We start from the raw sequence: 25473 nt of genomic DNA, 5'->3' as shown, positions 1-25473 counted from the left end.
GTCCAGGGAACAATGCCACAGAGGCAGACCTATGCAGAACACACAGAGAAAGTGCACAGTGTTGGATGACACACATGATTAGGAGGCCAGGGTGTCTCAGGGGACTGTAGTGGGCACACTGCTCCGTGGTCCTGGAATGAGCTGACTGTACCATCTTCAACCGTCATGGCACTATGCATATCTCACACTCATGCACATCATGTCTGAGGCCATAACATTGGTCATGCATGCTGCAAGGGTGTCCAGTTGAAAGCTCACACTCCTATGTGGAGAGTCGGCATCAGTGACAACAACTATGGACCCCCAACATAGTGAACAGGTCATGGCACAGGCAAGGTACCAACACAAGTCACAGACCACCCTCCCACATGATGCAGAAAGCAATGTGCACTTAGATTTACTGGCACCCTAGATGACCATGTGCAAATGTGATTACACACAGACCAGGGGACACATGTCAAGGAGGGGAAGGGATGAAAAGGAGCAACAGGTGACATTGGGGAACAGAAAATGCACTGCACATATCAACTCTGGGAGAGTATCCAGGCTACAGGGCGCTTACAAAAGCTTGCGACACATAACACGACAAACAGCCATGTACCTACCCCCTCCTTGCTGCAGTCTCTCCTGTAACTGCCTACCGAGGTCTGGGAAGACCACCGCCAGAACACGTCTCATTTAGGGGGTAAGCCGTCGGCGTCCGCCGTGGGGGCGAGGAGGGTCCAGCCCCAGCTGGACCCGGGCGATCTGCCGGGTCCAGCACCGGATGTCCTGCCACCTCTTGCAGACCTGTGGCAGCTGGCGACTACGCTCCCCCTCAGATCTCACGGCCCTGACGATGTGGTTCCAAATCACCCCCTTCTCGTAGGCAGTTACCTGTCAGGATGACAAAGTGACACACCATCAATATACCTGCTCCATGACCCCGAGACACACATTTGAACCTCTTAGAAATGTTGAACAGGGCATAGGATGCAGACAGGAATTACATCATACACAATAAGAAATTGGCCTGTGTGCAAGCCCCAATGCACTATATGGCATTGAAAGTCAACCGGTTGGCATGAGGGTTGCGACACACTCACTGATCATGCCACACACTGTGCAGCACATGCAACAGCAGGCTGATGGCCAGCACGTGCCAAGCAGTCACATGTCCCACTCCACTGACGCACCCTCAGCATACTAGACAGACACACCCAAGCACAGATCACTCGCCTGTCATAGACAACAGCAGATACAACCCTCACTCTGCACATGTGCCACTTGCCAGTGGGGTGTCACAGGTGTCATGCTAGCTATGCAAGTCAGACACAGAGCATGGCCTACTTGTCACATCAGATGGGTAGATATGTTGCCACCTCCATGCAGGTGTGGCGCAACACTTCACATAGACACTCACTCACATGTAAAGGAAGATTCAAACACATCAATGTCCATGAGGTCGTACACATCATTTGGACACTCTCACCACAGGTCCACTCAACTCATACACATCTGTGGGTACAGTCACCTGTCACACCGGAGGGAGCACTGAATCACCTCAGGACAATAGGAAAAAAAGCCACCAAGGATTTCACAGGCTGCATGTGTCATGCACTATGCAGTGAAAGTCACTGTAAGCACTATGCAAGTGAGGAGTGCACACAGGGACTACATAAGGCTCTGCATGAGAGACATCAGCATTTCCCCCACCCTGGTACCCACTCTAAACAACATAGCATGTCTGTCCCACCTGGACACAATATTGACAGTCACACAACAGGTGCCTAGGCAAAGGTAGTGGACTCAGCACTCACCTGCTCCCCTGTATTCCCATACAGGCTGGTGTACTGTGGGAGGAGGGCGTCCAGCAAGGCCTGATTCTCCTCCTGGGTGAATGGCTGGGCCCTCTCCACAGTACACAACATGGTCCAGAGGAAGCAGAGACAGCAGCATTGTTGTCGACTGGAAAGTTGTGCAGGCAAGTGCCCTCTCATGGGTTCTGGCTGCCTTATATCTGTCTTGCTATGGGGCAGTCATTTAGAGGAGTACATAGTGATTGGTCAGACTCATTAGCATCCTATGTGTACTCCAATCCCTTTAAACATACACCAATGCCTTTGAACATACACCAATGACAGCATTCGCATCGTTCAAATTTTGAGCATCATGTCAAGTCAACAACCACTTTGCAACATTGTATTTTGTGGCCAACTGACTGTTCCAGGACACCTGATCAACACTTTCCAACTGAAAACTCTGTCTCCATGACAACCAGCATGCATTTAGGGCCCAATACTTGTCCCTTATGTATTCCCTATGTAATTTTGAAATCCACACACCGGTACAGTGCGTTTCACACGTACCCCTACGGCACAAGTACAATGGTGAAACAAAGCGTACACACGCGATGATAGCGGGTGTACGGTGCGTTTCACACGTACCCCTACGGCACAAGTACAATGGTGAAACGAAGTGTACACACGCGATGATAGCGGGTGTATGGTGCGTTTCACACGTACCCCTACGGCACCAGTTGTACAGTGCGTTTGACAGGTACGTGTACTACTAGTGCGTACATGTACGTGTACTACCTTAGTACACGTACGTGTACGCACTAGTAGTACACTACTGCGTACATGTACGTGTACTAAGGTAGTACACGTACGTGTACGCACTAGTAGTACACGTACGGGTACGTGTACTACTAGTGCGTACATGTGCATGTACTGCCTTAGTACACGTACCTGTACGCACTAGTAGTACACGTACGGGTACGTCTATTACTAGTGCGTAAGGGTACGTCTACTACTAGTGCATACACGTACGTGTACTAAGGTAGTACACGTACGTGGACGCGCTAGTAGTACACGTACCCATATGTGTACTACTAGTGCGTACAGGTACGTATACTAAGGTAGTACACGTACGTGTACGCACTAGTAGTACACATGCCCGTACGTGTACTACTAGTGTGTACAGGTACGTGTACTAAGGTTGTACTAAGGTAGTACACGTACGTGTACGCACTAGCAGTACACGTACCCGTACGTGTACTACTAGTGCATACAGGTACGTGTACTAAGGTAGTACACGTACCCATACGTGTACTAAGGTAGTACACGTACCTGTACGCACTAGTAGTACACATACCGGTACGTCTACTACTAGTGCATACACGTACGTGTACTAAGGTAGTACACGTATGTGTACGTACTAGTAGTACACGTACGGGTACGTGTACTACTAGTGCATACACGTACGTCTACTACTAGTGCGTACACATACATGTACTAAGGTAGTACACGTATGTGTACGCACTAGTAGTACACGTACCCGTACATGTACTACTAGTGCATACAGGTACGTGTACTAAGGTAGTACACGTATGTGTATGCACTAGTAGTAGATGTACCCGTACGCACTAGTAGTACACGTACCCGTACGTGTAATACTAGTGCGTACAGGTACGTGTACTAAGGTAGTACACGTACATGTACGCACTAGTAGTACACGTACCTGTACGTGTACTGCTAGTGCGTACATGTACGTGTACTAAGGTAGTAAACGTACCCGTACGTGCACTAAGGTAGTACACGTACCTGTACGCACTAGTAGTACACGTACCCGTACGTGTACTACTAGTGCGTACACGTACGGGTACGCACTAGTAGTACACGTACCCATACGAGAGACATTCTTTGAAATTTGCATGTGTCAAACATTGTTCATGTTTGGTAAAAGTTCATGTGTGCGTTGAGAATTGTTTTAGGTAACTTCTTGTGTTTCTGTCATTCCCAGGTATTTAGCGCCTGTTGTCTGCTCGTGTCATCGTTGTCCTCCTGCTATTCCTCATGAGCATTGCAACGTGTGCTGAATCAGCGTTCCATGCACAGACATGTGTAAAGGTCAGTCTTGGTAAGGTTTGCAGCAAGGACCTTTAGTGGTGGTACGGGTTTGGAATGTGTGGGGACTGCTTCTGTGCATGTTGTTGTACCATGCATACCATGGAGCATATAACATGTAGCATCACTCCCATGACATGATAGTCACCCTTCTTGACAGTCATCTGTAGTGGAGTGTGGCGTCTGATGAAGGCATCAATGTGTGTAAACCTTGCCTCTGAAACATTGCAGATGCTCCGGGTGGACATAGTGGGGAAATCACAACAACAGGCTCCATGGGGAATTGCAGCCTCTCCATGTGCAGCAGGATGTGTTTGGCTCATCCCCTTAACTTGTGTGCCAGTTCATTGGGATTGACATCATCCGTGTTGTGAAGGGGGTGTCCAGCGTATGTCCCACGTGTTCTGCCAACTGACCTGTGAGTCTGTTAATATGGATGCATATCCCTTTGTGTGTGTATGTGGAATAAAGGTGTTCAGCACAATCCAAAGTGCCTCATCTCTCACTGCAGCTCTCTTGACAGTTTGCATGCGTCATCTATGGCATAATTGTCGAAGATTGAGCATCTGTGTGTATGTGTACTTTGGCAACATGCATGCAGTGCTTTATGGCTAATGATCTCTATTGTGCATGAAGTACCTTGTTGGGAATGTATTTGTGCAGCTTGCTCCCCACAACGGGACGTCAACGCCTGCTGATGGTGTGTGTCCTTTGCGCATCTCCGCATTTTGTTGCCTGATCCAGTGGCTGTAATTTATGGTGATTGTTCATACATTTTCTCGTAGTGACCCATGAGTGACCTGACACTCCTTCCACCTGGTGCACTGTGCCTTTCAGACCTTGTCTGTGTGTGCTACTTTTTCCCTAATTTCTAACCCCTTCTGCCTGCTGCTGCCTCACCTGCGGCACCGCCCCACCGAGTGCCCTGATTCTGCAACCCCCATGCCTCCGAAATGCTCTGCCCTTCCCCCTCCACCCATTCGAAATGCAGGCAGCAGCTTTTCTGTGCCACTGTAGCCCCAGCGCCGATTGCGCCTGCAACATGCACAGTGCACAACCCTCTAGTCTTTCCATGACCCACGTCACACAACAGGCTCATGCTGCAGCCACTCTCGAAGCAATGTCATTGTGACAATCATCCTCCTGCTATCAGGCAACCCCTAAGCACACACACAACACCTTCGCATGCTGAGTGTGCTACTCCAACTGCCTACACAGCGCTGCCCAGCCTACAAAACCCTGTCAGAACAACCAGCCAATGTGCCTCCTACTCCACACTCGCTCCGTCCACCAGCACGCCATTGGACTCTGTTACTTCCTCAACACGACAGCCCCACACATCACCTTCATGACAGTAACCTGGACAAACGCATCCTCAGCACATGATGTCTTCATTGCCACCTCACACGGATACAAGACCACCCGCACGGACGGCAACACCCATCCCGGGGGATGAATTGCTATTTATTCACAAGTACACCATCAGAGTCACAAATCCGGGTTTTTTTCAGCAACTCCATGGCAACCCTCAGTGTAACACTCCTCTACAGATCTTCAGGACTAAATCTACTATTCTGCTAAGCCATCAACACGTACATCTGCACGCACGCCCTAACCTCCACGGGCTACATGTGGCTGTGTGCCAGTAACTTCTTGCTGGAGGGGAACAACACCACCATCCATCATTGGTCCATCAACATTTGACTCCACGTCTCTCACAAGCAACACACTGCCCCACACCCCGCTCCCGATCCCCCAAAGATGCTTGATGTAAGTCACCACAGACAAGCTGTGTGGGACACTCAAAACAACACCCCCGCCACACCCTGCAACCTCACGCACTGGATCAGCAACTGATCCAACAATCTTGCCACATTGACGGACTTTCCTGTGAAGCACAGCAACAGTTCATGCACCTGGGACAAGGCAGACCTATAGGACTCCTACAGACTTAGCCGGACTCTTGTGCAAACCTTGCAACACAAAGAGCCATCATTTGCCTTACAGCCCTGGAAAACACCACACACAGCCATCACCATATCATCAGCAAGGACAAGTGGAGATCCTTCAGATAGTGCAGAGACACCCAAACACACGACATCAAGGGGTTCATCAGCATTGTGAGTGAACTAACAGCAGATCTCCATCCAAGACACCCCAGCCTTGCAAGGCAGATCACATCCCTTGCAACTTTGTACCACTGCAAGCTCATGGGAATACATGACAGCCTTGGCAGACAGACGCAGACAGCACTATTATCCGCAGGACAAACCCCCATCAGGTTATGGACTCCCATCAGCAGCAATGACACAACCTGGCTCATTGCAACATACACTCTGGCTCTCCATCAGGCCCCTTCCCACACAACATCTAAACCACATCATTCCACATCCTTGAAGCCCACGTCCAGCGCGTCCTGAATGTCTCCTTTGAGTTTTCCACATTCCATGGGTGAAGGAGGCATGCAGAGACCCAGGCCCTTCTTAGACAACGGACGGTAGTACCGCAGGATCTCCTGGTACATCACCCTGCTTCCCTACCCAGGAAATGTCATCAGGAAGACACTCAACAAGCAAATGACAATTTTCCTCCATGCAACCTTCTCCAGGCAATCGGCACCAGACCATCTTCCACAGTAATAACACCACTGCAACCGTCAGCATTGCCACCACCAATGACAACTTTGCCATGCTCAACAATGGTGAGGCCACCACCCTTGACCTCTCAATGGCATTCTACACCATGTGCTACCACACTGTCAGCTCACACATCTCTAACACTGGTATCCAGAGGAGGGCCCAGAGTTAAATCAGAAAGTCGCTCACCAGCAAGGCCCAGGGAGTCTGCCTCCACCCTGCAACATGTAGTACACTGGGGTCATCTGGCCCATGCCCCAGGGCTCTTCTCTCAGCGTGACGATCTTCAATGTCTCCATGACCCCCCTCTCCCCCATCACATGCGCACACGACCTCATCATCATCTTGTATGCCATTGACACCCAGATGCTCCTCCAACTCACCAAAGACCCAGCCATTGCCAGATCAAAACTTCAAGAAGGATCCATTGAGGAATGGCTGAACATCAGCCACCTGAGGCTGGACTTGGACAGGACAGTAGTCATCATCTGAGGATTGTCCCCTTACAACTGGCTCCACTCCTTGTGTCCCACTGGTCTTTGCACCGCACCAGCACCCAGTGGCCACGCACGCAAGCTGGTGTTCATCATGGACCCATCGCTGACAATTACCATGCAACTCACCACCAGCTGTACCTCATGCTGCAACACCCCCACATGCTGCAAATGACCCACAGGTGGATCCACTCCAAGGCAAGACAGACCGTCCCCCTGGTCCACGACACCAGCCGGCTCAACTACAGCACCGGCCTCTACGGAGAACAACAGCAAAACTGCAGGAGAAGTTGTCCACATCCTGGGTGCATCCGCACACCTCATCTGCAACATCCCCCACCCCATCCCCATCACCGTCCACCAGAGATAGGTACAATGGCTCACTGTGTGCTGCAGGATCACCTTCAGACTCCTCAACCACACTCAGGAGGCAGTCCACAACCCCAGACCCAACACCGACCTTGGATGTCTGTCATCCAAAACCTCATTGGCCCAACTCCATGCAGCCCACCTTGCCCTGGCCACCATTCATCACATCCACATAAAAACTGCATGCAGGCGATAGTTCTCCCACCTCGCAAAACAGACCTGGGACTCCCTACCCGGGCACATCAACATGACCCATGACCTCTACACCTTCATGATACTCTACCAAATTGGTCTGTCTGAGCAGTATTGCAAGCACCCCCTCAGAATCTTGAGGCCATCACGTGTGAGTATTTGCCTCCATGTCTGTATTTTGTGATACATTGTGACCCATGTGTGTCCTCGACCGGACTCAGATCCAAGTGTGGGGATGGCTGGAGTTTGTTCCACACTCAGGCATACTTTGACATATCCCCACACGTATGTTGTGTAATGATAATCATGCTAAATGACTGCAACATAAAATTTCATGTCTTAATTTTTTATTTACAGCTCTGGGGCGTGATTTGTGCACAGGAAAAGGTGCTATGCAGGGACCATAGAATCCAAAGTTCACAGGGGGAGAATGGATCCTTAGCATTTGAAGTCATCAGAGTCCAGACCACAGTGTTTGGCATCATTGGTCAGACTGTGACCAGCAAGTCCATGTGGCAGATGATGTCAGTCAATGAGGTGATGCTGTTGCACATGAAGGCCAGGTGCCAGGCCAGGTGACCTGGGAGATGTGGATGGGCTGCTGCCTCTCATGGTCTTTTCCGTGGACGACCCACCTTCCTCGCGGGACCCTCAGATGCAGGCCTTGATGATGCTTGGGACGCTCCGTCGGACGAATCCTCCTCCTCCTCCCTCCCTGTGGCTGGTGGTGGTCTTCGCCTGGTGGCACAGGGAGGGTTGCCCATGTTGTTTGCGATCCGACGGAGTGAATGGCTAATGTCCCTTTGCACCACCAGGAGCTCAGCCAGTCTTGCCTCCATCCGTCCTTGGTGTTCTTGTTGACTGGCGTGTTGCTCGGCCTGCTGGTTCTTGATCTCTGTGAGGGTCAGCACTACCTGGCTGAACTCCCTGGTGTCACGCCGGTATGCCTCCATGATGTTGTGGATGTGTGACATACCGGTCCCTTCAGCTGGATGGTCAGATTCTCGCCTCCGCCGTCCTCCACTCCCACCACCCCTGCCCACACGAGCCTGGCCTGCCATTGTGGGCACATCGGGTCTACGGGACCCCTGAGGGATGGCAGTGTCGGCGTTGTCTGCCTCCTCCTGGGTGCCCGCCGCACCTTGTCCCTCCTGGTCAGACTGACTCAGTTGTTCACTGCGGGCAGGACTCCTCGGTGTCTCCTGGGATGTGGCAGGAATGGGGGTGGTGGTTGGCACAGATGGTCCTGAACCAGGTTCTGCAGGGGCTTGGACACCAGAGGGTCCAGGTCGGTCGGGGTCATCCGCGGAGTGTTGAGAGGCGTCGCTGCCGGTGGGATCAGGTTCCTCCCGAGCCTGTGACTGTGATTCTTCCCCCCCCATTGTTGGGGGGATATTCCTCACGTTGCCCTGTGTGTGAGAGACAGACAATGTTAATGCTGTTTCATGCAACATGCATGTTTGATACACATTCAAGTTGGCACTGTTCCTCCAGGTAGTTGTATGTGCCTAGCATTCTCCCGAGCCTGTGACTGTGATTCTTCCCCCCCATTGTTGGGGGGATATTCCTCACGTTGCCCTGTGTGTGAGAGACAGACAATGTTAATGCTGTTTCATGCAACATGCATGTTTGATACACATTCAAGTTGGCACTGTTCCTCCAGGTAGTTGTATGTGCCTAGCATTCTCCTCAATGTTCACTTGTGGATGGGTATGGTGCGGGGAACAGATTGATATGTTCTCCTGAGTCTTTGACATGTCGATTTGTGGCTTGGATGCTTCTCCGGCTATGTATTGGTCTTGTATTGGTCTTGTTGTGTTGCATGTCCATTGTGACAGTGGGTAAATGTATTGCCTGTCCTGGTGGTGTCTGCTTGTGTAAGGGGTGTGTGTGACAGGGCCTGCTGGTGGGTGTAGTGTGATTTGGCAGTGGGGCTCCCAGGTGATGTAGCTGTCTCCCTATGGAGCATGCTGCCATGACAGTGAGTGTGAGTTCCTGTCCTAGGTATCTGACCTGGTTGTCTTGGTGTTTGTGTTGGCACTGGTCACAGGAGGGCCTTGTGCTGCCTACACCCAGGCAGAGTATGAGCTATCTTGTCAGTACTTTCCCAATCCCTGTGCATTGCGCATGGTGCATGGGTATGTAGCTGGGCCATATGGGATGAGAGCAATTGTGTCTTATTTGGATTTCAACAATGTGTTTTGTGCCACCCACCCTCCCAGCATACCGGACATCCATTCTTGGGTTGGTGCTTCATGTAGCATGGGACGTAGCATAGCCTTGCTTTGTCAGTGGGGAATACACATGTTATTGGCATTAGCGTAGTTTTTGAGTGTGGTTCTGGCTGGTGATGGCTTGGGGGTAGTTGGGTGCATTTGGTGTAGTTGGGGTGTGGATGGAATTACCCCCATGTTACATAAGTTGTTTGTGTACTCACCAGGCTCTGCAACTCCTTGGAGTCCATGTACTCCCACCGGCGGAAGCATGGCCATCACCTTCTCCTCCCAGGGATGGTAATGTACTGGTCTGCGGGGCGCACCACCTCCAGTGATTTTGCTCTGAGCGTAGTCCTCATTCATTTTGCGCTTGACCGCCCTCCGCAGACGGTACCACCTGGCTTGGCATTCATTTCTGGTCCTTCTGATGGGTGCAACAGCATTCACCCTATCGACGATCCTCTGCCACAGGTGTGATTTTTCAGCTATGCTGGTCTTTCTGACCAATGTTCCAAACAGCTGTGGTTCGACTCTGATGAATTCATTGACAAGGATCTCCAGCTCCTCCCTTGTGAACTTTGGATTCTTGTCTGTGGGCATGGTGTGGGGTGAGGGTGTGGATGGTTGTGGGTGTGTGGGTCTGAATGTGACGGTGTGGGTGTGAATGTGTAGAGGGGGTATGTGTGAAGAAGGTTGTGTGAAGGTGTATATGGTAAGGTGGATGTGTGCTCCGTAGCTGCAGTGAGTCTGTAGCAAAGGCTCATGGTTTGTGTGTGTGGGCCCTTTTTATTGGTCCATTTGTGGGTGTGGCTCAGTTTGAATTTTTGGTGGGTGTGTCATAAGAGGTGGTTGTGAGTTTGCCCCTCTGTTTGCCTGTTTGGATGTGTCCAGGTGAGTCCTTTCCATTTTTTGTGCAGTGTAGACGTGTTTTGTGGTGTTGTGCGAGCCGAATAGGCCCTCCTTGTGCTGTTTTCCAGTGTCCGTGGTTCAGTACGGTACAGGGGTACGAGTCGTACAGACACTCGGCCACATGCGTTGTGTATGTACGGGGCATAGGCCGCCATTGCTATGTACGGTGCGTACACCGCCATCGCTATGTACGGTGCATACACCGCCATCGCTTATGTACGGTGCGTACACCGCCATTGCTATGTACGGTGCGTACACCGCCATCGCTATGTACGGTGCGTACACTGACATTGCTATGTACGGTACGTACACCGCCATCGCTTATGTACGGTGCGTACACCGACATTGCTATGTATGGTGCATACACCGCCATCGCTATGTACGGTGCGTGCACCGCCATCGCTATGTACGGTGCGTACACCGCCATCGCTTATGTACGGTGCGTACACCGACATTGCTACTGTACGGTGCGTACACAGACATTGCATTTGTACAAGTCATTCCCCGTGTACTTGTACGCTCGGACTGTGTTTTTACGATTCGTACGGAAAAGTGTCCGGGTCCGTCTCGTAAAACTTTTCCCGCTATGATTCGTACGGATCGGGCCGATCCGTGTGTGCTTTTTCCTGTACGAATCGTACTTCACGGGTCGGACGTGACTTGTACGATTCGTACGGAAAAAAATACGGATACGAGTCGTACGGCAAAAAAAAATACAGGATCGGAATCGGTCCCTTAGTGGGGCGGATGTGGTGAAAGCGACACCAACTCACTGCAGGATCTTCTATTACCTCGGCAATAGCGCATGCTGGCCCCATTTTACCCACCGACGCATAGAAGTGATCCATATTTTAGATATAGAAGAACCTCATTTGTCAACATCATCCTTCAGACCTTGTGTTGTGTAAACACTTAACCTTGTCCAGACCTGACTCAACTACTCCACTGGAGGATTTTGTAAGTTCAGTTATAAATACTAGCTCTCCATTGCTCAGAAGAAGTTACTATTGTTAGTGTTTGTTAGGAAATCAGGTCTTCTTTGTTGTGTCATGGTGGTAGTCTGGTCTCAGACCTTCTAAAGTTAGGATGTAATAATATAACCCATTAACTCTGTGTTTTATTTCAATCTAGTTGCCTGTGATGGAGAATACCCCAAAAAGATTTGAGGCATAAATAAAGTAAAATAATTATTTATTACCCTTTTTAAGCAGTAAAACCTACCCCTTCCACCCACAACAGGCCCACCCCTCTCCCCAAACAAATCTCCCGTCCCCAAACAATGTCCAAAATGGCCAAAGAAAAATTCCACGAAACAGTCCCGGTCTCAACTCCCATCATTCCCATCCTCTCCACCCACTGCAAGTCCCTCCCACCAAAACAAATATTGAAAAGCGGATAAAGTAGAGGGCACTACACACATGTCCGAAGCTTTTTTAGGTGCCCAAAAATACGTGCTGATCTGCTTTCAAAATGCGCCAGCCTCAGCAGGACGAGGCACTAAAAATTTGGTCTGAGTGCACTGGGCAGCAGTGGCGGTGTAACAGGTGGCTGCCAGCGAGCGGTGCTGGCGTTGTTCTTGCCCGGAGGCTGGAGGTATTGGCGACTGGCAGTGGCCCAGGGCTGCTATCTCCTGCCTAGTAGGTGGTCGACCAGCAGGAGTAGCTTTGTCAAGAAAGAAAAAAGAAAATTGCTAACAATGCTCTGTGCACAGAACTTGTTATAAATTATATAGTAGCACAGTAGAAGTACATTGCTGGTCCCTAAGGACCATTCAAATTTGATGTGATTAGAGTCACATCCATTTTTTACCCACAGATTTTTCACATAAGGCTGAAACTGGCTAAAAGGAATTAAGGCAGAATTTCTTTTTCTTTTGAAGGATTTCCTTGTAAGCAAGTAAACTGACACTTTGAGGCCTATTAGCATATCGGGCAGATCGCCACCGCCGGGACGGTGGTGATCCGCCTGCTAGATGCTCCCGTTTCACCCCCGCCATATTAGTATGGCGAGGGGCACCGCGGCGAACAGAAAGACCGTCCACCGCCTTTCCGCCGGTCGGATTCCCATCCGGGCGGATAAGGCCCTCAATATGGTGGCAGTGCCTTGCAGGCACCACCATCCATATTAGGATGGGTGTGTGGGGCATGCCTTTCCAGGCCACTGGGGAGGTGGGGGGTGGATGCCTGCACTTGGGGGGTACCCATGGTACCCTCCTTCATTGGCATGCACAGGGTGGCAGGCACCGTGCGGTGCCTGTCACGTTGTGCATGCCAATGCACGACATGCATATTTTGCATTGCGGCGGGTGCTGCTGACAGCATTGCCAGCCGCAATGCATAATATGCAGGATGCGATTGCCAGGGTGGCAGGTGCATCCTAATTGCCATGGTGGGACCGCCGCACCTCTGGCGGTCGAGCCCGCCCCATTGTGTGGAAAAAAAATAATTACCTCTCATTATTGAGTAAGGCATTATGCACTATGGAGTGCAAGTATTCTTGTTGTGCTAAATAAACAGAAGCAAGCTAGCTAGTGCATTTGTAGTTGGTACTTTGCTACTCTGCAGTCTGCAGCGGGCAGCTATAATGGATGATTATCTTATCCCAATGGTCCTGCTCTTATCCAAAATGCCTTTACATTTTTCAGTGACTCCAAGGGAGATGATTATTAATGATACAACGTCACATATAAAATGTGAATATTCTTTCTGCCGTAAGTAGATAGTGTGAAAAACAATGCACTGCAGTACAGGAAAAGGATTAAGGAACTGGATATATAGATTGTATTTGGCATGTTTGCCAGAGTGTATCCGGCTTGCAAAACTCAAGCACTTAGTCCCACTTTACTCCCTGGCCTCACCCTCCACCACAATTTATAATTATTTCCAGCAAATACATTTGCTTAGCAGTAAGGAAAGAAAACATTACTTACTCTACAATAGGAACTAGGCCGGGTAAATAGATGTTTTACCACAGAATAGTGGGGTATCACTGATCATCATCATGTGCCTAAGCTTTGGCTTAATCAGTCATTGTATAATCACTCATTGTAGTTGACAAATGTTTAAAGGGAAAAACTTGAACAGGCGTAAATCTGTTATGGAAGCCATGAAATATATAATTCACTTGGCCAGAATAATGTGGAGCATCCCAAGAATCGATTTTAATTTTTTTTGGGCAGGCTGGGACAGAACTTAGGAAAGAATAAAGCAGCGGAGTGCTAGAAAGTGACTGAGTGGGTACTGGGAGGGAAGGGAAACACACTTTGTTTTCACTTTGCCATGCATTGAAAACTTTGTAAATGTCACATTAACTGAAGCAGACGCACATTGCACAGTCAGCACTGCAGTGGCAAATCAAACCATGCAACAGTTAGGTCATGGGTGGCACTGGCGAAATGCAGAGGGAAGGGAGGTAATGAGTGGGATAGATATCTGCCTCACTTAAAAAATACAGTGAGTCAAGGAAATAGACAGAAATTCCCTCCCAAATGTTAACCAAAATCTTTGCTAAAACCATTCCAAACAAGTAAAGTAGGTGTGCTCGCCCCTCTCCAGAAGAACTCCCTTGTTTCTTCATTCAAGCAATTATCCATTCATAATTTAATTGTTTTAGTATTTTTCACCCTTTGATACTCACTATTTAAGCTTTACATTCTCTCATCCAGTCTTTCAACAATGAAAACCATCCATCCATATATATCCATCCATCCATTCATTCACCAACCCACGACTCTCAACCATACTTTCACCAATACATCCATTTACCCACCCATCCTTTCACCCATTCATCCTTTTACCCATCTGGCTTTATCCCACCCGCTGCTGACATGCAGATAGAAGAGGCCATTACCTCAATCCCCACGTTAGCTGCTAAAGCGGGGGTTCACGATCCCCTGGCGGTGAGTATACTAATAATACAACCAACGTGAGTTACCACTGTCTGTCCCTGCTGCTGCTGGGACTCATCCTTCGACTGCTGCCATATCTGCTCCACAGGCCCTGACCCCGGCACTGGTGGTCTGTGCAGCTAGAAAAAACATTACACATTTTAGATGCCAGATACGCGTCCCCTTATTTATTCTTTCAACATAATTCAACCACAGTACATCACTACTGTTTGTCTGCAGTATCTTCTATCACAAATATCACGTTGGGCAATTTGCTGGTTGGCAATGTTTGAAAAGTCAGATAGTCAAGCCAACCAAAAACATTTTTTAATGGAGGGGCAGAACTATGATGACTTTTAGTCATTGGTGCACAATAAAGGGGAGGTATAATTGGTCAATGAAGGACACATGATTTTGGTTGACAAATGCAATGGGAACGTCTTCATACTAGTTTCTAGCCATGCTGCACTGTCATCAAAACTGCTGGTACTGTATAAATGAATACATACAAACATTGGGGTGGTCCACCCATGACCATAGCCACTCTCTAATTTTACTGTTTGAGCATGAGCAAGAAAAAGAAAGCCTTCTCAACAAATATGCGTAGTCTTACAGTACCAGTCCACAAGATATATAAGGGGAGAGGGATAGCTGACAAAGCAGAAGAAAGGAAGCTACAGACTAGTACAGAGAGAAGTAAGTCAACTACAGAAACTTGAAATATAGAAAATAACTAGGACAATGCAAGGATAACAAGAATTTAACAAACATTAGACAGAATGAAGAGGAGTTGGAAAAAGGAAATTAGGAGACAGGCACAGCAAAAAAAAGGAAAAATTATTCTAAACGTGGAGCTGTAAAAGTTAGGGAAATAATAATAATATTAACAGGATGACTAACTGGAGCCAGCAGATCCGTTGGCATCAGCCGCGGTGCTGGTGGTAGTTGTGGAGGTAGAACTTCCACCTGCCGCGCAACTGGTGGTGGCACCCCTGGTTCCCTGACCTACCTCCGTGCTGCTAGCCCTCTTCTTGCCCCTGGATGCTGAGGAAAGAAATAAAGAAGATAAAATGAGATATAATAGTGGTACAGTTAATAATCTCCCCAAAAATATTTTAACAGGTAAAGGAAAAAAGAGTAACATTGTATTTTTCTATATCAGATCGCCTATATTACTACTAGTATCAAATTGACCTATTCCTAATTTCCTAATTGACAGGCCAAATCAGTCTCCCTTTTTTTCAATGCACATATGCATACTACGGTAACTAGTCACAATATAGAAAAAAAAATATCGACTGGACAGAATATCGAGTTTTTAATATAGAATGGACAAAATATCTAATTGCAGAAATATAGTTGTGCATAATATCGAATTTCAGGTAAGAAATATCGATTTTCATAATATCGAAGTTAGTAATATCGACAGTCATAATATAGTTGTTAAAAATATTAAATTTTTTCATAGTGTTTTAAGTGTTAGTATATGTGTTAAAAGTATGTATTATTTTTGTAATATATGTTTGGATTTTTTTAAAGTAATGAATTTTATGTTATTTAATTTTTGCGTAATTTAATTCCGTAGCGAGTTTTGGGTTTATAGGGGAATAGGGTGGGAAGTAATTTAATTATAGTAAATTAAATATTATTTTTTAGGAATTATTAAATATTTTTAATTTAATTTTGTGTTTTAGTTCTGTAGCGGGTTGTGGGTTTATAGGGGAATAGGGTGGGAAGTAATTTAATTGTCATTAAGTAATTATGTATTTTTATTTATTGGTATTGATAATTAATGTATTGTTAATTAATTGTTAATTGGTAATTGATTTTTATTAATTGGTAATTATTTGTTAATAATTGATTAATTGATAATTATATCAATTGTATTAATGTATTATTCAGAGCGTGTTGTGGGTTTATAGGGGAATAGGGTGGGAAGTAATTTAGTTGTAATAAAGTAATTATTGAAATTATTTTTGTGTATTGATAATTAATTTACTCTTAATTAATTATTAATTGGTATTTTTTAATCACTTATTAATTTTTGGTAATGCAAATTAATTTGCTGTTAATTATTAATAGGTAATGAATGTTTAATAAATAATATTTATTGGTATTTATAGTTAATTAATTATTAAATATGTTGTAATTGGTAATTAATTTTAATTAATTTTTTATTGGTATCGATAATTAATTTATTTTTATTGAATTATTAAATCATTACTTTCCCTGCTGTTGCACTCACTGGAGTGGGAATAGTAATGTTTACCCCTACGCTATCCAACACTTCCCTACTGTTGCACTCTCTGGAGTGGGAATAGTAATTTTTATCCCTACGCTATCCAACACTTTCCCTAATGTTGCACTCTCTGGAGTGGGAATAGTAATTTTTACCCCTACGCTATCCAAAACTTTCCCTACTGTTGCACTCTCTGGAGTGGGAATAGTAATTTTTACCCCTACGCTATCCAACACTTTCCTTACTGTTGCACTCACTGGAGTGGGAGTAGTAATTTTTACCCCTACGCTATCCAACACTTTCCCTACTGTTGCACTCACTGGAGTGGGAATAGTAATTTTTACCCCTACGCTATCCAACACTTTCTCTACTGTTGCACTCTCTAGAGTGGGAATTGTAATTTTTACCCCTACGCTATCCAACACTTTCCCAACTGTTGCACTCTCTGGAGTGGGAATAGTAGTTTTTAACCTCCGGTTATCCAACACTTTCTCTACTGTTACATTTTGTGGAGTGGGAATATTAAATTATTCCTACCCGCTATCTAACACTTTCCCTACTGTTGCACTCACTGGAGTGGGAATAGTAATTTTTACCCCTACGCTATCCAACACTTTCCCTACTGTTGCATTCTCTGGCTTGGGAATAGTAATTTTTACCCCTATGCTATCCAACACTTTCCCTACTGTTGCACTCTCTGGAGTGAGAATACTAATTTTTACCCCTACGCTATCCAACACTTGCCCTACTGTTGCACTCACTGGAGTGGGAATAGTAATTTTTACCTTCCCGCTATCCAACGCTTTTTTACTGTTGCACTCACTGGAGTGGGAATAGTAATTTTTACCCTCCCGCTATCAATCAATCAATCAATCAAAGACATTTATAGAGCGCACTACTCACCCGTAGGGTCTCAAGGCGCTTGGGGGGGGGGTGCCGTTACTGCTCGAACAGCCGTTGTTGCTCGAACAGCCAGGTCTTGAGCTTCTTCCTGAAGGAGAGGTGGTCTTGGGTCAGGCGCAGGTCGGTCGGGAGGGAGTTCCAGGTCTTGGCGGCCAGGTAGGAGAAGGACCTTCCTCCTGTTGTTGCTCTTCGGATGCGGGGAACGGCGGCGAGGGCGTGGCTGGCTGATCGGAGGTGGCGTTTGGGAGCGTAGAAGTTGATTCGGTTGTTGAGGTAGCTCGGGCCTTGATCGTGTAGGGCTTTGTGTGCGTGGGTGAGGAGCCGGAAGGTGATTCTTTTGTTGACGGGGAGCCAATGCAGGTCTCTCAGATGTCCGGATATGTGGCTGTTTCGTGGGATGTCGAGGATGAGTCTGGCTGAGGCGTTCTGGATCCGCTGGAGTCTCTTCTGGAGCTTGGCGGAGGTTCCGGCGTAGAGGGCGTTGCCGTAGTCCAGTCGGCTGGTGACGAGGGCCTGGGTGACAGTTTTCCTGGTCTCGGTGGGGATCCACCAGAAGATCTTCCGTAGCATGCGCAGGGTGTTGAAGCACGACGAGGAAACGGCGTTGACTTGTCTGGTCATGGAGAGGGAGGAGTCCAGGATGAAGCCCAGGTTGCGTGCGTGGTCCGTCGGTTTGGGTGCGGTGCCCAGGGCGGGGGGCCACCAGGAGTCGTCCCAGGCGGAGGGCGAGGGGCCCAGGATGAGGACCTCTGTCTTGTCTGAGTTCAGTTTCAGGCGGCTGGTCGTCATCCACTCGGCTACATCTTTCATCCCTTCGTGCAGGTTGGCTCTGGCGGCGGCGGGGTCGTTGGTCAGGGAGAGGATCAGCTGGGTGTCGTCGGCGTAGGAGATTATGTTGAGGTTGTGTTGGCGTGCGATGGCCGCGAGGGGGCTCATGTAGACATTGAAGAGGGTGGGGCTCAGCGAGGATCCTTGAGGGACGCCGCAGATGACTCCGGTGGCCTCAGACTTGTACGGTGGTAGGCGGACTCTCTGTGTTCTTCCGTCGAGGAAGGAGATGATCCATTCCAGTGCCTTCTCCTGGATTCCGACGTTGCTGAGGCGCTGCACTAGGGTGCGGTGGCAGACAGTGTCGAATGCCGCTGTGAGGTCTAGGTGTCAGGTCCCCACAATTCTTACCTTACTGTTGTGGAGAGATCCCACAGGGATGACAAGGACAACCCCCTCCTGGACCCTTTTCCCCCTGGAAGGACCAAGTGCACTAACCAGGATGGAGAGGGAGCTGGGGGAGGCTGCCACGAAGCAGGTGAGGGTGGTGTGTCGGGATGGGGCGTCTCTCGTGAACAACCGGGGTCTTGGGTCGGACGCGAATCCCACCTAATCAGGACAGAGAGGAGATCGGTAAGCGCGGTTTCCAGGAAAGGAAAACAGACGCACAGGCACGCAAACACTAACCCCCTGGTTATCGCTCACTGCAAGTGTTACCTGAAGGTGGCGCTCCTGCGCAGGGAAGATGAGACAAGTCGGCAAGCGCTTCGCAAGAGGGGGTGTCAGCGTGGTGGAAGCATACGCTCCTGCGCTGAGTGCTGATGGGTACCAGGAATCGATCCAAGGCGGGAAACTCGTGGGTAACCTGGCGTGGCAGTGAAGGAGGGGCAAAGTAAGGGTGACTCCGTGCCGTCGCACAAGTCGTGGGTGCTTAAGGGGGAAGCGCGCCAGCGCTCGTGAAGGAGGGGCAAAGTAAGGGCGACTCCGTGCCGTCGCACGAGCCGTGGAGAAGCAAGAAAGATAGCGCTCCTGCGCTACGAGAAGGAACTGAAAAGGCGATGGAGACTCTACCCGAGTCTCGGTAAACAGCAGCTGTAGGCGCCCATGCGCGGTCCAAACTGAAGGTCTGGTTGCTGGTAGAGCCTTCGCTACGCTCCTGCGTATCCGGCGAAGCTCCGTGGAAAGAATCCGAAGCACCGGCGTGGGCGTCCGTCGGCTTTAAGTACACAATCCGCCGGAAGTGGGGGACGGCCAATGACAGTGGCCGAGTCGATCACAGCCACTAGACCGCTACTCCGTGAGAAGCCAGTAGAGGGGAGGAGTCTCGTCCCGTGGAAGGCCTCGCTTCCGGCCGTCGGGAGCGAGGGAGCGGACGAGATCATGACACTAGGAGGATGAGGGCCGCTGTTTCTCCGTTGTCCATCAGGGCTCGGATGTCGTCGGTGGCAGCGATGAGGGCGGTCTCGGTGCTGTGGTTGGCTCGGAAGCCAGATTGTGAGGGGTCGAGGGATCCATTCATCTCGAGGAAGGCGGCCAGCTGTTTGTTGACGGTCTTCTCGATGACTTTGGCTGGAAACGGGAGGAGCGAGATGGGGCGGTAATTCTTGAGTTCGGTGGGGTCCGCTGTGGGTTTCTTGAGTAGAGCGCTGAGTTCGGCGTGCTTCCAGCTCTCAGGGAAGGTGGCGGTGTCGAAGGAGGTGTTGATGATGTCTCGCAGGTGGGGTGCGATGACAGCGTCGGCCTTGTTGAAGACGTGGTGAGGGCAGGGGTCGGTCGGAGATCCGGAGTGGATGGAATTCATCATGCGGGCGGTGTCTTCGGTGCTGATCGGAGTCCAGGCGCGGAGGGTGGTGGTGGGCGGCGTTGCTGCGGTTGTGGCGTGCGTCGGTTGAGTGGTGAAGCTGTTGTGTATGTCCGCGATCTTGTTGTGGAAGTAGGAGGCGAGGGAGTTGCAGAGGTCTTGCGATGGGGTGATGTCGTTGTTTCCGGCGTTGGGGTTGGAGAGCTCTTTCACGATGTTGAAGAGTTCCTTGCTGTTGTGTGCGTTGTTGTCCAGCCGGTCCTTGAATGCAGTTTTCTTGGCGGCGCGGATCAGTTGGGGGTGCTTCCGGGTGGCAAGCTTGAGGGTGGTCATGTTGCCCGGTGTTGGTTCCCTTTTCCAGACTTTCTCGAGGGCTCGGCAGTTCTTCTTGGAGCTCTTGAGTTCGTCGGTGAATCGTGGGGCTTTCTTGCTGCCGGGTCTGCTGGGCGGGGTCCTCAGAGGGGCGAGTTCGTCCGCGCAGTTGCTGATCCACTTCGTGAGGTTGTCGGCGGCCTGGCTGGGGTTCGCTGAGCTGGCCGGAGGGTGCTGATTCAGGGAAGCGGCGAGCTGGTCGGCTGTTATCTTGTTCCAGCTTCTTCGGGCAACCTGTTGCTGGTGGTGGTGGATCGTCGCTCTTTTGAAGGAGAAGTGGACGCAGCTGTGGTCCGTCCAGTGGAGTCCTGTGGCGTGGCTGAAGGCGATGTCTTTGCTGGATGAGAAGATGGCGTCGAGTGTGTGTCCGGCGAGGTGGGTGGGGGTGGACACCAGCTGCTTGAGTCCGAGGTTGGCGAGGCTGTCGAGCAGGGTGATGGTGTTGTGGTCGCTGTTGTTCTCCAGGTGGAAGTTGAGGTCCCCCAGGAGGATGTAGTCAGCGGAGGGGAGGGCATGCGGGCTGATGAAGTCGGCGATGTCCTCGCTGAATTGTGTGTGTGGTCCCGGGGGTCGGTAGATCAGGGTTCCTCTGAGGGTGGTCTTCGGGTCGGTGTGGATCTGGAAGTGCAGGTGTTCGGCGGTGGTTAGGGTGTCGTCGGTGTTGGTCGTGATGCGGATGGTGTCCCTGTGGATGATGGCGATGCCTCCTCCCATCTGGTTGGCGGTGCGGTCCCTCCGGGTGATCTTGTAGCCCTCTGGGATGGCGATGGCGATGTCGGGCGCTGAAGAGGCGTTCATCCAGGTCTCCGTGAGGAAGGCAACGTCAGGGGCTGTGGTGTCGAGAAGGTTCCAGAGTTCGGTGGCGTGTCTCTGGACGGAGCGGGTGTTGAGCAGGATGCACTTGAGGTGGTTGCTGCTGGTGTTTGGCATGGCGGGTGCTGGTGCAGGGCAGGTCCGGATGCAGGTGAATTTGCAGGCGTGGCAGCTGAAGGGTCCGTGGGTGCGTCGTGGGGTGGCTTGGTGGCATCCTGGGATTCGGCCGGTGTTGAGTGCGTTGAGGGTGGTGGCGGTGTACGTTCGGCGGGTGGGCTTGGGTCCTCGAGGGCCAGGGGTTCTGGCGCTGGGCGCGGTCCGGTCGCGGACGGGCGCAGACGGGCTTACCTTTGGCGCACCTTCGGCGCACAATCGGCGCGCCCGCTGCGCGTGGCCGCTGCACGTTCGCACGGTCGCCATATATGGCGAAGTGCGAGGGAGGGCGGAGCAGCTGGGAGGCGGGAGCGGGGAGGGTACACAAAGAAAAAGGGGGCGTGGTCAGCGGCGGTGGCGGGAAGCGGGCAGGGATTATACGGGGGAGCGAGAACAGGCAAACAGGGACAAAAATACAATTACAGTTTAAGGAACAATTTAACAACAGTACACAATAATTCAGAGGGGCACACGGCAGGACAGCGGGGCACAGGAGCACAGACCACGCCGATTGGCGGTAGGGGGCGTGGTCAGACGGCGGTAGCTGGAGCAACGAGGCAGGCAGGCGGGAGGAGCACGCAGCAGCAGCTGGTGGCCGTGCGGCGCGGGGGTGTCCTAGACTAGGTCACACTCACCTGCGTCGCGCGGTCGCCATATATGGCCAAGTGCGAGGGAGGGCTGAGCAGCTGGGAGGCGGGAGCGGGGAGGGTACACAAAGAAAAAGGGGGCGTGGTCAGCGGCGGTGGCGGGAAGCGGGCAGGGATTATACGGGGCTATCCAACGCTTTCCCTACTGTTGCACTCACTGGAGTGGGAATAGTAATTTTTACCCTCCCGCTATCACACACTTTCCCTACTGTTGCACTCACTGGAGTGGGAATAGTAAATTTTACCCTCCCGCTATCCAACACTAAAAATATTGAATATTTTTAAATAATATTAAGATAACATACATATGTATTAAAAAATAAAAATGCATGTTTATTTTTTATTAATTATTTATTGATTTTAAGGTTTTTAAAGTATTTTTAAGTATTTTTTACTGAATTATATTCATTATTTCATTATTTTACATTACTTTTAAGAGATTTAAAAAATTTGATATTTTAACAAACTATATTATTTACAACGATATTTTGTATTCGATATTTTTGTACTTACCTGTTTGTAGATAGGAAGTCGATATTCTGTCATTCTATATTTTTTCATCGATAATTTGGCAGGTTGATATTTTGCTCTTCGATATTCTGTCAGTGATCCGCATACTACACATCACTGGAAGATTCGTTGGGATTGTATGAGCTACAGAAAGAAAGGCACAGAGAACGCAGACTCATTGATATTACAACTACTACCACTATCTTAGTGACAAGACAGAGGAGTCTGCAATCACTTAATATTTGCAGCATAAACTTAACTTACCTCTTAGTGTGAGCTCGATGCTATTAGGAAAAAAATATTAGCATAGAAAGAACACAACAAACAAATAGTCACTCACCGAGTTCCACAACCTCAACGCCCAGCAGGATATCGGCCCAGCGGTGCGTCAACTGCTGCTGGGTGCGCTGCACCTCAGAGCTCCGGTGCACACACTGGTGCACCTTCCCCCCAGTAGCCAAAGCTCCCGCAGGCTGTACCCGCTGTCAGGCCATCCACCTTCTGCCAGCATGGAGGGAAGGTGGCACCAGACATAAAAAACTAGTGCAGCCACCTCCACCTCTGATAAAATGGTGTGGGGCTGCACCCCTTGGCAGCACCGACTAAAGCAAGGTGTGCGGCTAGCATCTGGACTGGCGCCGCCACTCCCTCTGTCACCCTGCTCTGCCAAGGTGATGGGTGGTAAAAAAATAATTAAAAGAAGAAATAGGAGAAGGAAGAAAGGAAACACTAAAGGCTTAAAGGGAAACCCAACAAAAGTACAAAAAGTCACAAAAACACAAAAAAATGACAAAAACGTCAAATACATAAACACACAATGATACAATAAAGGAAAATGAGGGATGGATGAGTCAGATAGGGAGAGGGTTGAAAAGATTAAGGGTGGACTGTAAAACAGGCCCCAGCACCATGCACAGAAAGGAAAACAAAATGCTGTGTGTAAATGTATGGGCCGCTCCAGGGAATTCTGCATAGCAGGACTCTGCGAGCTCCGACCAGGCCTAGTACAAACACACCTACTAACCGTCACACTTTTACAAGTATGACAATTCGGACTATTTCAGGCCCCCAAAGCTAAATGAATGGCTTGGGTGGCAGGTGATTGTCATTTTTAATGCATATTAGATTAACAATTAACTGTTGTTGTGGTACTTTCTAAATCAGTCAGACAGTGCCAGCTTCTGGCAGACTATCACAGGCACCGATGTTGTCGATTAAGTGCTGGTGCAGAGCACCAGAAACCACTGACTCAAATAAAGTACCATGGACACATTGGGGGAATATATGAGAGTCGAACCATCTAACTCAGGTCGTTTGTGGGTGGGGTTGATAGAATATTATTCAAAGATTGTGCACAACAGTGCCAACAACATCAAAGCACTATAGAGTTTATTGCACACATTTTCCATGTATGATGTGAGTTGTGAGTAGTGAGTGCCTGAAATGTTTAATGAGATCAGAAACAATATAAAGACAAGTCCGGGGCTGCACACTTTTAAGTCAAGTGCCACATTGTGGTCATTACCAATGTCAGTGTCCATTGTAGTGAGATGCTGTAAGACAGATCCAGGGGAAAAGAGGTCATTTTATATGTTATGACAGTCAGTCAGTTTATTAGTAAATAACTTCATTCGGTTACAGAAAAAAAAACTTGAAAGTCCATACAATTTTAATCATACAGTACTACATGACATTTCTCTACATTAATTAACCATTAAGACAATGTTAAATGCCAAATTAACTGAGTCAAAATGACACAATTCATACCACAGATCAAACAAAGCAATTAAAACGTATTACAGTTTACAAATAAATACATGTAAACAATGTAAATCAATCCAGAAAATGATCAAATATAAAATCTAAATTATAACCACAACTAAATAAAAGAAACATGGATGTAAGATGTATCTAGTATAAAATATGAGCCACATATGCTATATCTGCATATCATACGTCATCTAATCATTTCCGTATATAAATTAAATGATAGAGGGAAGCAACCACCGCGGCGCAAACTTCCGGGGTCTGTTGCCAGACCAGAGTCCACATGGCCTAAATTTATCTTTCTGCACTAAAGGTTTTACAAGTGTCCTTCTCGGAGCATCATAAAACGTGCAGAAAAACATAAACTCCAGGGTACATTGACTCGAATGGCCAAAACTCTGGACCAATCGTTTTGTCTAGGGAACATCACAACAAATTGAATGTTGTTACAGTAATTTAGTGAGCACAAACCCGGGTGGCGTGTTTGTTACCATGGCCAGATACAGTTGTAAACAGTCTCTGATTGAGTACTAAAGGGTGTGAGGCAACACACACCTTGCTGCACTCTCTATTATATCTCTCCTCTTGGAAAAAACAAAGGTTTGAGGTCACCTTTACTAATCTCCTCCAAAGATTCTGGTTCCCCATAAAATTCGGGTTTATCGAGCCTGTCACATTGTGTCTTAATTTATCTTTAACTGAACTATATATTATGTCAACAGTGCCAATAGTGAAAGAAAAAGGATATTCAATTATCAAAGTACAGGCACGAGCTGTGCTTTGTAGACCTGCACATTACATAAAATGTGTGCTGGTACTGCCAAATATAATTGCCTACTTCCCAAAGTCATTGGCATGTTTATTGTAACAGAAGATTGAGTTGGCAACTCAATGACTCCCAGGTGATATTG

The sequence above is a fragment of the Triturus cristatus genome, chromosome 6 (assembly GCF_964204655.1).
Source record: "Triturus cristatus chromosome 6, aTriCri1.1, whole genome shotgun sequence".
Lineage (NCBI taxonomy): Eukaryota > Metazoa > Chordata > Amphibia > Caudata > Salamandridae > Triturus > Triturus cristatus.
This window is presented reverse-complemented; position numbering follows the sequence as displayed.